The sequence below is a fragment of the Trachypithecus francoisi genome, unplaced genomic scaffold (genome assembly GCF_009764315.1).
Source record: "Trachypithecus francoisi isolate TF-2019V2 unplaced genomic scaffold, Tfra_2.0 Lachesis_group17, whole genome shotgun sequence".
NCBI lineage: Eukaryota > Metazoa > Chordata > Mammalia > Primates > Cercopithecidae > Trachypithecus > Trachypithecus francoisi.
In genome coordinates, this window is record NW_022681462.1 from 18,106,912 (window position 1) to 18,122,487 (window position 15,576).

General features: G+C 40.8%; 1 pseudogene across 1 annotated transcript; it reads left to right on the top strand.

Annotated features, from left to right (window-relative positions):
- Positions 1 to 5,011: 5,011 nt before the first annotated feature.
- LOC117099762 lies at positions 5,012 to 6,667 on the top strand (annotated as a pseudogene). Its single transcript, XR_004443993.1, has one exon. The product of XR_004443993.1 is annotated as an L-lactate dehydrogenase A chain-like (transcript).
- Positions 6,668 to 15,576: the final 8,909 nt, after the last annotated feature.

Here is a 15,576-nt window from a genome sequence, read left to right on the forward strand (position 1 = left end):
ACATGTGGTGTAGCAAATGCTCTTGCCCAGTGGTCCAGGAAGGCTACCTGAGGAGGTGACACATGGCTGCATTTTGAAGGACAGATACAAGGTAGCTAGGTAGTCCAACGGAGCCCTTTAATCTCCTAAGTCCTCGCTGGTCTTTACAGCTATTCCTCATGTGCTAGAACAGACATTACAAACTCCACTACGGAATCAAGAATACCGGGAAACACAGAGGTTGTGACTTGAACATTTTCCCACACCCAGAGAGTAAAATGTCTATATTCAAATCAGGTATCCTGAAGAGTATCCTTTGCTCTTCCCACCAAGGCAAAACAAAGAACCTGCCATCTTGCTAGGGTGTGCAATGCCCACACAAAGACATTTCATTGAAAACACATTATTTGTAAATAAAGATCTTTATTACCTCCCAGAGATATTAAGTGAACTTAAAAAACTGCTTCCTTCAAGCACTTTCCTCAGCCAAAACCAATGCAGCATGCATTAAATACCTGGCCCAAGATGATGATAATGGGGAAGTGGGGATTCCAACACATTTTCTCTTCTCATTCCCCTGAAACTCTGATCATTCTATTATGGACTCGTGGGCACTAAGCTGGTTATTTCTCCATTTTGCATAACCCCAATCTTATACCTACAACAAAGTCCCTTTTCTCTTCTATTTAATTGTTACGGCCATTGCTACTGTTGAGTGAAAAATAAAATATCTCTGTGCTGGCATATTGCTTTATTTTGTTCTGCTTTATTGAGAAAAAGAGAGAGAGGGCAAGAACTGAAACAGCAGAAAACGATCTGTTTGATGAAAGGTAACAGAATTATAAAAGTGGTCAGATTCCACAGAAGCCCGCCAAATATGAAGAAACTACAATCAGAATCTGCTTCTAATAGAACCATTGGCCTCAAGAAGGGACTGCAGCAGGATGAGTCAGTGCCCCAAGTCCCAGACACATTTCAGCAGCTTTGAGAAATGAGGACAGGAGCACCTAAGTAGGGCACCTGGATTGGGTCACCACAGTGGTGATGGCACCTTGTCATTATTGAATTGGATTTAGGAAGTGAAGACCCCACCAGAAATGGAGAACACACAGCAGAATGGGTGGTTCCAGGGTTCTCAACAGCAAATAGTGGGTGTCTGAAGTCCATTTCTGCATGGGTCGAAGGTAATCCAATCTCACCCTCATCTTGCCCTACCCTTCAGGAGTTCCAGAGACCAAGAATAACTTCTATGAGGAGGCTTCTGCTCTCTCCCCAGTACAAATTTTATCTATAAACAAACTTGTTGTTTACGTCAACTTTACTTTTTTTAAAAAAAGGTAAGCATATCTAATTGAGTCAAATTACAGTTTAAACATAACCAGTTAGAATTACATATGAGGGCCGGGTGCAGTGGCTCATGCCTGCAATCTCAGCACTTTGGGAGGCAAAGGTGGGAGGATCACATGAGCCCAGGAGTTAGACCAGCTTGGGCAACAGAGTGAGACTTGTGTCTCTTAAACAAAACTAAACAAAACAAAGAAATCTCTCGTTTATTTGTCTCATTAGACAGTTTTTATTTAAAAACACAAACACACACACACAGGAGAAAGTTATTTACTGGCATAGAATTCTTTGTATCTTGTAGAACTGTGACTCTTCCATCTGACACTATCAAACATGAACACATTGCCATGTAAACCAAAGAAGCATTTCCCCCTAAATACAGTTTTTTATGATCTCATTGATAGTCCTTGCTCTATACCAAGACACTGTTTACTTCTGCTGGCCCAGAGAATTCCACTGGGAAAGGATGATCCTTTTTAGCCACAAACAAGTTTTTATCTTTAGGCTTATGGGGCATGATTCATATTATGTTGATGTTTTATTATCATTCTCCCTTCTCTAAGAGTTCAAAGGGAATTGAAGAATAGAAAAAAATGGAATATCCTTCATTAGTTCTATGCAACCCAGATATAAAACTGTGCATGAATAAAGAAGAGAGAACAAGAACAGAAGTTATATTGGGTTAAGAACGACGGGGTGGGGGGCGTTTTATGTGTCCGTGCACATGCTTGCACACGTGTGCACACCCTCACTCCCTTATGCAAGTGTTAACCCCAACCCCTTGCCCTAGGGGAAGACAAAACATGATCCCCACTCATTTACAGTTAATCTCAAAGGTTAATTTTGTTGCTCATACTCTATAAACAAAGAAGATATTTCTTTCCCAGCTCGGGGCCTTTTGCCATAAGAGAAACAGAGAAGAAAGTCAGCGCGTCCCGAGGATTAAGGAGAGGTCGGAAGATCCGAAGAACCTGCTGCTGACAGATTTGCTTATTAAAAAGCCTGCTCTGGTGGACGGGCTGCCGCTGATGGCCTGACACAGCCGGACTTCAGAAGACCAGCACACAATCAGCAGACTGTGCTACTCTGGGGACCGCAGGGCACAGGGGAGACTTTTCTAATTTGTCAAAGTTGTATCTAATTCCACAGAACAAAGTTCGCAAAGAGAGATGAGCAGAATCCACAAATTATTGCTCATTCACCAAGCCCTTGATGGAGAGATAGAAACAGCACACAACTAGGGTTTTGTAAAGTAACTCGACCCCTGCCAGTCGGCTTTGGGTAATTCCTCCTTGTGGGCATAACAGTTTCCCTTGTTTTTTGTTTAATAGGATTATTCCTCAGAATATTAAAAAGATAACATCAACATCTTTCAGTGGCCCCATAAACTATTTCTAGAAATAGAAAAAGAAGGGTTCAGGTGTTTTTGTGACTCCTGATAGGACTTTTGTTCTCTCAGAAGCTACAAAGAAAGAATGTGATTTTGTGAGGGGTGTGCCCAGAGCAAACCAAACAAAATGTTATGTTTTCTAGAAAGGCAACATCCTTCAAACTTACATTGCCCATCGAGACTCCTGCTAGCCTATTTGAGAACTGACACTGACTTTCAAATGGGAGCTTAGAAATTTCGATTCTGAAAATTGAGGAGTTGTGAAGAGGGAAAGCTCAGACATTAGTTTTGAGTCAGGGAACGCTACTTAAAAGGAATACATTCTCTGGATGAAAACGTATTGAACAGTCTTGAAATGAGGAGATCTCCAGGGAAATATTGCCTTCTTGTAAGGAGTGGCACAGTCAAGAAGCAGCAGGTCCAGACGTGTCAGGAGTTCCATCAGTCTAAGTCTGCCTACTCCAGGAAGGAGGGTAGTAAAGGCAAATGATGGCTGAGCCCACCAAGTAAGAGACTTCCATAGCAATACCCACAGGCTTCTTATAACACAGTGTTTTCCAATGATCGCAGCAGGAAGAGTTGGGAAGAACAGAACCAGTCTCAGGCCGGTCACTTTCTTTTTTACCTAACAGCAAAAACCCTCAGTCCAGACATCTAAAATTCATTAAAAATTCACAACGTATCTTACGGTGAATTCACTGACTAGGGCTCTATGGCTCTAGGTACCGATTTTCTCATTGCATAGATCTTTGCAGGTGCAGCAGTTTCAGAAACTGCAGCTCTCTTCCAATCTGGATGGGCTCTCCTAACTGCTTTTGCAAAAATGTCTTCTGCCCAACATTTTCTCCAACTATGAGGAAATTGATTTCAGGGATTACCTTAGTTTTCGTCCAGAAAAAGAAAAACCTCCTGGTAGAATGTACCTGAAAGATAATCCTTACTCAGAAGCCCTTTGCTACTGCCTATCTTCATCTATCAAGCAAACTTCCAGATGCAGAGCTGGAGGTTAAGGAAGACTCTTGCTTGATGCTCTACTGAGGTTAGGTTTTGGAGAAGCCGCCTAGAATCGTCGACAGGACCTGGCATTTTATTTATTTATTTATTTTTTTTTTTTTGAGTTTTCGTTTTTTAAAAACTTTTATTTTAGGTTGGGGGTACATATGCAGGTTTGTTACATAGGTAAACTGCAGGTCACAGGGGTTTGGTGTACACATTATTTCATCACTCAGGTAACATACATAGTACCTGATAGATAGTTTTTCCATCCTCAGCCTCCTCCCACTCTCCACTCTCAAATAGGCCCCATTGTCTGTTGTTCCCTTCGTTTGGTCCATAGATATTTGATGTTTAGCTCCCACTTATAACTAAGAACATGTGGTATTTGGTTTTCTGTTCCTGCGTTGGTTCTCTCAGGATAACTGCCTCCAGCTCCATCCATGCTGTGCAAAGGACGTGACCTCATTCTTTTTTATGCCTGCATTGTATTCCATGGTGTATATGTACCACATTTTCTTTATCCAGACTACCATTGATGAGCCTTTAGGGTGATTCCATGTCTTTGCTAAGGACCTGAGATTTTCAATTAAGATCTGATTTGAAATTCTAGCTAGGGCAGTTACTTGCTGTGAGACCTGGGGCGTGGATCCTAGCATATCTGAGCCTCTGTTTTCTCATATAAAATGAAGCTGAAAATAATGCTTCCTACCTTGCAGGGCTGATGTAAGAAATAGTTTGTCAGGGTATACAAGGATAGTTTGTAAAATGTTCTATACATGTTAGCTGCTGATTTGGTTTGGTTGGTTTGGTTGGTTTGGTTTTATGACTATTAACTACTTTTGTTCATTAGCAAGTTGTGTTCCCACCTGGTCAGCCTACAGACCAGCCTAGGCCAATAGTCCCTGTACATCTCCCTTCCCCATTTCAACTAAACAGCCTATGAGGGGGAGACTTCCATATTCCATTTTTTTAAAACATAAAATGAGTGTTTACATAAAAATCAACTTTGCCATTTTTATTGATTTTTGGAAAAATAAAAGCTATTTCAAGCCAAGTATATAGAACTGGACATAAGGTATATTTGTAAGAAAAACCACAGGCATGACATTATTTTATTCTACTATCTTTTTCTCTCTTCTCACTTACAAAAAGGGTTTGAGAAAGCTTGAAATATAAGGCACAAATGTGATAAAACTGAAAAATCATTAAAATGAGTAAAAAGGCAAAAGAAAAATTAAAAGCAGATCTACACTAATAGGAATTTCTACAGCTTAATATAAAACTAAGCACTGGAGTGCTGCAGCAGCTGCCCCCGATTCCGGATCTCAGTGCCGCGTGTCCCGGATGACCGCCTAACGTGCATTCCCGATTCCTTTTGGTTCCAAGTCCAATATGGCAACTCAATATGATAAGGATCAGCTGATTCATAATCTTCTAAAGGAAGAACAGACTCCCCAGAATAAGATTACAGTTGCTGGGGTTGGTGCTGTTGGCATGGCCTGTGCCATCAGTGTCTTAATGAAGGACTTGGCAGATGAACTTGTTCTTGTTGATGTCATCGAAGACAAATTGAAGGGAGAGATGATGGATCTCCAACATGGCAGCCTTTTCCTTAGAACACCAAAGATTGTCTCTGGGAAAGACTATAGTGTAACTGCAAACTCCAAGCTGGTCATTATCACAGCTGGGGCACGTCAACAAGAGGGAGAAAGCCGTCTTAATTTGGTCCAGCGTAACGTGAACATCTTTAAATTCATCGTTCCTAATGTTGTAAAATATAGCCCGAACTGCAAGTTGCTTATTGTCTCAAATCCTGTGGATATCTTGACCTACGTGGCTTGGAAGATAAGTGGTTTTCCCAAAAACCGTGTTATTGGAAGTGGTTGCAATCTGGATTCAGCCAGATTCCATTACCTGATGGGGGAAAGACTGGGAGTTCACCCATTAAGCTGTCATGGGTGGGTCCTTGAGGAACATGGAGATTCCAGTGTGCCTGTATGGAGTGGAATGAATGTTGCTGGTGTCTCCCTGAAGACTCTGCACCCAGATTTAGGGACTGATAAAGATAAGCAACAGTGGAAAGAGGTTCACAAGCAGGTGGTTGAGAGTGCTTATGAGATGATCAAACTCAAAGGCTACATATCCTGGGCCATTGGACTCTCTGTAGCAGATTTGGCAGAGAGTATAATGAAGAATCTTGGCGAGTGCACCCAGTTTCCACCATGATTAAGGGTCTCTATGGAATAAAGGATGATGTGTTCCTTAGTGTTCCTTGCATTTTGGGACAGAATGGAATCTCAGACCTTGTGAAGGTGACTCTGACTCCTGAGGAAGAGGCCCGTTTGAAGAAGAATGCAGATACACTTTGGGGAATCCAAAAAGAGCTGCAATTTTAAAGTCTTCTGATGTCATAGCATTTCACTGTCTAGGCTACAACAGGATTCTAGTTGGAGGTTGTGCATGTTGTCCTTTTTATCTGATCTGTGATTAAAGCAGTAATATTTTAAGATGGACTGGGAAAAGCATTAACTCCTGAAGTTAGAAATAGGAATGGTTTGTGAAATCCACAGCTATATCCTGATGCTAGATGGTATTAATCTTGTGTAGTCCTAAACTGGTTAGTGTGAAATAGTTCTGACGCACCACTGCCAATTCTGTACATGCTGCATTTGCCCCTTGAGCCAGGTGGATGTTTACTGTGTGTTATATAATTTCCTGGCTCCTTCACTGAACATGCCTAGTCCAGTATTTTTTCCCAGTCAGTCACATCCTGGGATCCAGTGTATAAATCCAGTATCGTATGTCTTGTGCATAATTGTTCCAAAGGAGCTTATTTTGTGAACTATATATATCAGTAGTGTACATTACCATATAACATAAAAAGATCTACATATAAACAATACAACCAACCATCCAAGTGTTATACCAACTAAAACCCCCAATAAACCTTGAACAGTGGAAAAAAAAAAAAAAACTAAGCACTAAGGTTACTGACTCAAATCAAAAGGGAAAGGTGGTAAGTGGCCTTTTCCAATGTAAGCAAGCCTCAGAAGGGAGAAAAGTTATTTCCCAACACCAAATTCTGGAAAAGACTTTTTCACAGGAGTCTTCACATGACTGATTTTTGAACCTAGTAATTACCATCAAAGGTTTCCTAAACATGATCACTTTTTATTGATTATTGACCCATTCTGTTCGATGGAAAAGGAGGTTTGCTATTTGATATAAAATCTTGGCAACTCCTGAGTCATCATATATCTCACTGTAATTTATATTTTCAGCAACAAACTTGCACAAGTTTTATAATGAATTTACTTAGTTTGTTATAATTAGTTAAGATATATTGAATTCTTGTTATGAGTTAGGCTAAGCCCTTTATCTGCTTTGGTTCATTTAATCCTCCCAAAAATCCTACCATACAAGGATTATGATTTGACTCATTTTACACCTGGAAAAGCCGAGACTTATGGAGGTAAAGAATTTTGCGCAAGGTTACACAATTTGCAAGTCATCCTGGAGTTTAAACTTGACGCCAGCTCCAGATTATCTGCTTCACCACCCAGCACTATGTAAGCCTGCCTCACACTTTCAGGCAGACCATATAAGGACTACAACGATCATCAAATGAACACAAAAATGTATTGGATTTGATCAGAAAAGTAGGTTGCCAGAGAACACAAATTCTATACTGTGACAAAGAGAATTTATTAGAAGTTTATGGAGAAAGAAAGGGATTTTATTTCTGGTCTGCTAGTACTGAGACTGGAAGGCCAGCCAGGGCACCTTACAGGAAAGCGTGAATTTCATCTGAAAGTTGGATCAGAAGCCCACGAAATTCCACTTTGCTTCCACAGACAGTTAAGTAGGCCTTCCCCTGGGCTACCAGATTCTCAGAGGGTTGGTGCCCTGTCCCATCTTTGATGCATGATCTTTCCCCACAATGTGGTTACGTCAACAACTTGACAGGCAAGTCATTTTGCCTGTCCTGGCACAGCACAGAGTGCTGTGTACACTGTTAACCAGCTGTAAATGCCCAGTGATTTTAATGGACACTGGTTCAGTTCCCCCATCTGTAAAATGAAAACTCTGTATGAATGAGAAATAGATCACTGGGCTTTAAAGTTCTAAAATTATGTCATCCTGTGGTCCAGTCTGTCTCTTACAGAATAGAAAAGTTTAATAAATTTCCTCAAATCAAAGCAAAATATTATATTATACAGGAAACAACCTAAAGTCAAATACCTCTCTTCTTTCACCTGCTCTTGTTGAGACTTATTTTGATACAGGAATTATGTACATAGACTCTGGGTACTTCTCATTTATAAACTGTGTGTACTGGGCAAGCTATTTAAGCTTAGTGTCTCAGTTTAGTCATCTATAAAATGAATATAATACCTACTTCATAAGATTGGTATGAATTATAAATGAGTTAGTAGCTATAATGTGCGAAGAGCTATGCTGACAACCTAGTAAGTAATCAGTAAGTGATAGCCCTTAGTCGTCTGTCTCTAACTCAACTCTCCCATTTTTCTCAAGCTAATATGCTTACTATATACATTTTCCAGTACCCTGTCCTTTATAGCTATGACTTATCCTAACCTGACACACAGAACATTCCTTTCACATTTCAAGCCCACCAAACTATTTCTCTTCGGCCGCTCCAAAAGCAACTGGAAGAAAAAAAAAAAAAACTTTTATGAGACTTCTCAAGATGAGAGGACTCAGATAACTACTCTGAATTTTAACTTCAACACAACTTCGACTCCTTCACTTGCTTGCAAATACATTTACCCTTCATATATGTTGCAAAGCACTTATTTTAGAAGGCGCCCATTTGCAGATATTGTTTGAGGCCAGTACAATAGTGGATTGGTTTCCATTTTGGTCAAATTTTGGTTTTACATGCATTTATGAGGATATTGGATAAAGCAGTACACTACAGTGGAAATAAACCTGCAGTATGTGATTGTCTTAAAGCAGAGGAAAAAAATACAAAATTTTATCTGAATAAGGAGTAAAATGTGTTGTGGCTATGATTCTATCATTCAAACGTGCTGTCTCTGTAATACAGAAGTCATCTTTAACTTTTCTAACCATCTTACTCTCTGGCTCTAACTATGCCAAGTCCTATTAACTCTTTCTTCCTAAATCTGTCTCTGGGATGCACTTGGAGTATATCGTATGACTCTCTCACAGCATACTGCAAGAGAGACTCTCTCTCTTGCAGTCTGTTTCATATTAAAGTTATTTATGCATATGCCTGTCTTCCATACTAGATCTTTTAGACTGAGGCCATGTAACCTGACTTGTCTGTATTCCTAGCAGCATTTAGCATGTGTGCACAGGCACATACACACACACATGCACACACATACACACACACATATACAAGCATGACACTGGTTCGCTCTTCTGTGCTTTTTTTATTGCTGTTCCTTTTGTCCCAAAGGCCCTCACCCCCCACTTTTTCTACCTGGTGACACCTTTCTCATCCTTCATTGGCTAATTCCAGTTCCCCGCTCAGACTCACACTCCTGCAGGGTTCCATTTGCCATATGACAGTGATTATCTCATGGCATTAGGGTTCATTCCATACCCCTCTGCCTTCCTCGTCTGATTGTGAACTCCCTGAGGAACAGAAGGGTATCTTCCTCATCCTTCTATCCCTGACAGCGCCCATTATAGAGTCTAACACACAAGAGGCAATCAAAAATTCTTTTGGAAACTGAACTGTGTCACTTGAATCCTTAGGACCAACTTCAGGACTAAATGCCTCCTTTAAACAATTACCCTGGTTTTCTCAGATAACGTCCCCAAAGAGTACTAGGAGAGTTTACCTATTCCTATATGTCACCCTATGGCCTCTACCTATGAACACTAGGCTGGGGACAAAAACTTGAGTATGAATCCATAGGACACTCGCACTGAAAAATCTGACCTCACTGTGGGTTGCATGGCCCTGTGACAAAGTGAGAAAAGAAGGAAAAAGACCAAGTCTAACCATCATATAAAAGCAGAAGCTTAAGAAATACCACAAAATGAACCACATGTTGATTTCCAGTAAATAAGTGGTGACCCTGCTGAGAGGAGCCCAAGATTCTGCTCCATGGCACAAAAGGGGCTTAGATGCCCCGAGGAATATGTGCTCATTAATTACATGGATCTTCCTGGAACACTGGTCTCTCTGCCCCACAGGTAGCTTCAAATCCCACTCCTAAACGGTCTTCAGGAGGAAGGCCATGACTAATTCCACAAGAACAGAAGCTCTTACCCTGACCTCTGTTTAATGTGCACTGCAATTTAAAAAGCTGCCCAAAAGACATTTGACAAGTGAATGGATGATTTTGTAATTCTTTTCTCTCATGAAAATAAAAGATTTTGTAAAGTGGGTGGCATTTCCACCCCCTTCTCTATTTCATTGAATTAAAATGGCTTCAGTGTTTTTAGAAAGCACTCCTCTTAAGATGCAAATTTATACCATTTTTCTGCATTCGTAGGATTACATGCTCTGCTTAAAATCCACACTCCGCTTCAGTTACACACACGTAATTCTTTCTGACCTAGATGGAACAGAATACTCATAGCAAATTGAGAATACAGATCAGGACTGAAGGCCAAAGAAAGGCAGCTAATGGTCTGCATATCATCCCCAAATACAGGATACAGGATTCTTGGGGACTTTTTTTAAAAAATTGTGCCTCCTTTTAAAAGGAAAATAAGCTCTTCTTTCATTTCTTATTACAGTCCAGGAAAGATCAGGATCTAAAGGGGGAGTTTGTAATATTGAGAGACACATGTGGAAATCGCTTCCATGATGGCAATTTCCTGAACTGCTTTCCAAAGCCCTTTTTTGGCTTAAATAGTCCATGGAGCCCTTTTAAGATTTTATACAAAGAAACTGATCAGTTTCATAATGTTGTGATGAAATTAGAGCCCATATTGCTTAACTGGAATGACTATACACAGTAGCTATTCTTCCTTTATAGATTGACTGTAATTGTCTGGGGGAAAATCACCTCTCCAGGGGACCTAAAATGAAGCAGAAAGGTCATATAGTAAGGACAGATGTTTGAACCTGATTTACAGTAATTTGAAGGTCTGAGGAAATATTCTGAATCCCTGATTGTGAGTCCTGTTCTATTCTGACATTCAGGGAAGTAGTTTTGGTGAGAGCACATCTGGTTTTCTCTCTCCATATTTAATGGGGGCTAAATACATTTGCATTCATTAAACCCAGGAACCTGTGGGTCCAAGAAGCCCATGTATGATGTGTCTTGGAATACCAGTGTAACTTTACATTTGACAAAATTCCTGGTACTTTATCCAATCCTAGAACTTTTTTGACTTGGAGGCAAATAAATCTCATATCAGTTCTCTGGTCACGAATAAGTATAAATGAAAGTATCTAAGAGACGTTTCTCCATTTGGAGACTGAGTCGTCTCACCCATGATGGCCTCCCTGCTGTGGAGAAGCAGCATATTTTGGTTTTGGTGACTATATGGAGTCACCAGCTTTAAGCAATTCTGCTCACCTGTAGGGAATTTCTCTCCTACTGAGTGAAAGAAGAGAGAATTTCCGTTAGAATGATGATATATCCATTAGCAATTAGGATTTCCAAGGCAGCGGTCATGAAATTATGGGCAAACAGGGTCACATATGACTCATGGGTCATTGGACACTTTTGCTTTTGTGGCCCCTTCCACATATGTATGTATATATGCAAAAATACACATATATGTTCATACATACATGTATGTATATGCATACAATTTGAGCATCCCAAATCTGAAACTCCAAAATCCAAAAAGCTTCAAAATCTGAAACTTTTGGCACATCAACATGATATTCACAAGAAAGGTTCATTGGAACATTTCAGATTTCAGATTTTTGGATTTGGAATGCTCAACTGGTAATTATATAATGCAAATATTCCAAAATCAAAAAAAAAAATTTGAAACCCAAAACTTTTGGCCCCAAGCATTTCAGATAAGGAATACTCAACCTGTATAAACATACACACATATATAATTATATTTTATAACTGCATCGGTATACACATGAATATGCTAATATTGTTAATATGGTCTGGCTCTGTGTCCCTACCCAAATCTCATCTTGAATTATAGTTCCCATAATCCCCATGTGTCATGGGAGGGACCTGGTGGGAGGTCATTAAATCTTGGAGGTGGTTACTCCCATGCTGCTGTTCTTGGAAGGGCATGTTTGCTTCCCCCTTCCACCATGATTGTAAGTTTCCTGACGCTTCCCCAGCCATGTGGAACTGTGAGTCAATTAAGCCTCTTTACTTTATCAATTACCCAGCCTTAATAGCAGTGTAAGAATAGACTAATACAGTAAATTGGTACCAGGAGTGGAGCACTGCTGTAAAGATATCTGAAAAAGTGGAAGCGACATTTGAACTGGGTAACAGGAAGACGTTGGAACAGTTTGGAGGGCTCAGAAGAAGACAGAAAAATGTGGGAAAGTTTGGCAGTTCCTAGAGACTTGTTGAATGGCTGTGACCAAAATGCTGATAGAGCTTGCTAAATACAATGAAGTCTAGGCTGAGGTGGTCTCAGATGTAGATGAATAACTTGTTGGTAACTGGAATAAAGGTCATTCTTGCTATGCTTTAGCAAAGAGACTGGTGGCACTTTGTCCCACCCTAGAGATCTGTGGAACTTTGAACTTGAAAGAGATGATTTATAGTATCTGGCAGAAGAAATTTCTAAGCACCAAAGCATTCAAGAAATGACAGAGCATAAAAGTTTGGAAAATTTGTAGCCTGACCATGCAGTAGAAAAGAAAATCCATTTTCTGAGGAGAAATTCAAGCCAGCTGCAGAAATTTGCATAAGTAACAAGGATCCAAATGTTAATTGCCAATAGGGAAACTGTCTCCAGGGCATATCAGAGACCTTGGTAACAGCCCCTCCCATCACAGGCCTGGAGGCCAAGGAGGAAAAAAACGGTTTTGTGGGTTGGGTCCAAGGTGCCTCAGGACTTGGTGCCTTGTGTCCCAGCCACTCCAGCTATGGCTAAAAGGAACAAAGTTACAGCTCACACCATGGCTTCAGAGGATGCGAGCCCCAAGCCTTAGCACCTTCCACATGGTGTTGATCCTACAGGTACACAGAAGTTAAAAATTGAGGTTTGAGAACCTCTGCCTAGATTTTACAGAATGTATCAAAATGCCTGAATGTCCAGGAAGATGTTTGCTGTGGAGCCAGAGCCTCATAAAAAACCTTTGTTAGGGTAGTGTGAAAGGGAAATGTGGAGTTGGAGCCCCCATATTAAGGAGTCCCTACTGGGGCACTACCTAGTGGAGCTGTGAGAAGTGGGCCACTGTCCTCCAGACCCCAGAATGGTAGATTTATAAGCAGCTTGCACCATGCACCTGGAGAAGACACAGACACTCAACACCAGCCAGCCCTTTAAAGCAGCTAGGAGGGGGGATGTAACCTGCAAAGCCACAGAGGTGGAGCTGCCCAAGACCATGGGAACCCACCTATTACATCAGCACCATCTGGATGTGATACATGGAGTCAAAAGAAATCATTTTGAACTTTAAGTTTTAATGACTGCCCTATGGGATTTTGGACTTGCATGGGACCTATAGCCCCTTTGTTTTGGCAAATTTGCTTCATTTGGAATGGGTATAATTACCCAATGCCTGTACCCCCATTGTATCTAGGAAGTAACTAACTTGCTTTCTGTTTTACAGGCTCATAGGCAGAAGGGACTTGCCTTATCTCAGATGAAACTTTGAACTTAGACTTTTGAGTTAATGCTGAAATAACACTTTGGGGAACTGTTGAGAAAACATAATTGTGTTTTGAAATGTGAGAAAGACAAGATTTGGGAAGGGCCAGGAGCAGAAAGATATGTCCCCACACAAATCTCACCTTGAATTGTAATCCAAATTGTAATCCTCACATGTTGGGGGAGGGATCTCGTGGGAGGTTCCCCCATGCTGTTCTCATGACAGTGAATGAATTCTCATGAGATGATAGTTTTATAAGGGTCTTTCCCCCTCTCTTCTCTGCACTTCTCTCTCCTACCACCAGGTAAAGAAGGACATGTTTGCTTCCCCTTCCATCATGATTGTAAGTTTCCAGAGGCCTCCCCAGCCATGCAGAACTGTGAGTCAATTAAACTTCTCCCTTTATAAATTACCCAGGCTCAGGTATTTCTTCATAGCAGCATGAAAATGTACTAATACAATTGTATATCAAAATATTCTCTTCAACCTCTTCTGATTTTCAAATAATTTGAGATATTTTCATAGAACTTTAAAAGTACTGTGAGCCCTAGGCACTATGACTACTGTGTCTACTGGGTAAGTTGACCCTGATGGCACTTTTTCATTTAGATGGTTCCAGTTCTCAAATCTCATCCCTGGCATTAACTGAATGGAGCCTTAGTTTCTTTCTGTGTGAAATGACAAGACTTAGATTTCTTAATCTATATTATCTCATCGGCCTTCCCCCAACACCATGAGGTATCATCTTTTTCTACTTTCCACAGGCTCAGAGATTTTAAGAGATTGCCTTGAATTGTCTCAGCTGGGAACTGACAGCATATCTTGGGAAAGGGAAGGGAATGAGAACCAATATCTGCCTATTTTAGGCATTTCACACACACAATCCACCATTTAATTTCCAACTACCCTGCAGGGTAATGTCTGAGTTTTCCATCCAAGCCAATCAGCTAATAGAGAGCTTGGCCAGGGTAGGGCATAGGTGGCAGTAGAAAAATTTGGGAAAATCTGATAATAATACTAAGTCCAAAGTGCGGGAACAAAGCTCCAAACAAGAGGCAAAGTCAAGGGCCTCAAGCCAGAGAGAAAATGGAGTGAACTAGGAGCTTGGGGAAAAAGAGAAAGATGATGACCTGCTGCTGCAAACAGGCCAGCATGCCGAGGGACCCACTTTCCTGGCTGTCATAAAGATATAAAGAGAAAAATCAGAATGGATAGCTAGAATATGTCGTCTTCATTTTATAGCTGAAGATCTGAGGCTCATAGTGCTAAAGTAATCTCGGGTCACACAGGTAGGAAGTGGAAAAACTGTATATGACTCCTAATGTCACGTTCACTCACAGAACAGACATCTACGTAGAGGCCACATCTCCATTCTGAGTTTTTTCAGTGGCCTTCTAAAAAGATACCCCAATCTTGGGCATGACCACTGGGAGCAAGGCATTGCCTGAGATCTTGCCAGATTGGTCTCTGTTAACACACAGTCTCATGCGTATCCCCAAGCTCATAAAGAAAACATGCAATAGCAGAGTCCTTGCCAACATTCTATGCTGAATGAATACACAGAATATGGAAAGAGATATGTTTCCCTTTTTACATCTTTTCAAAGAAAAACTTGGAGAAAATGGAGTCCTAAAGAGACAGAGAAACCTGACCATTCAGTCTACAAAGAGAGTAAAAGGGGGCCTAGAGCATTTTAAGTCATCTGTGTATTATGTGTTTGACATTTCCCAATCAATGGAAGCCCTCAGGATCCCCATTTCTGTTAAAGAAACTAGCTCTAATACTGGCTGGAGGGGAATTGTCTGAATGAATCCATTTCAGCTACCTCCCTCCAGCCAGCTTCTCATAGTCTGAGTGGCCAGCCACCTGCCCAAAGCGCAGAAGGCAGAGCGCTGCAGGGAAGGTGATTAGGATGGGCTGGCCCAGAGATGACAGCCATGCAGAACTATAGCACAAAAATTAATCATATAAGGTCTCTTTGATTCCTGCTAGCAACTGATTTTAGGAATGAAGTTCAGTTACCAAAAACTACATCTAGCCCATACTTATTCTTTTATGCAGTCTTCCTATGGGTCACTCACATACCTGGAATGACTTTCATTAT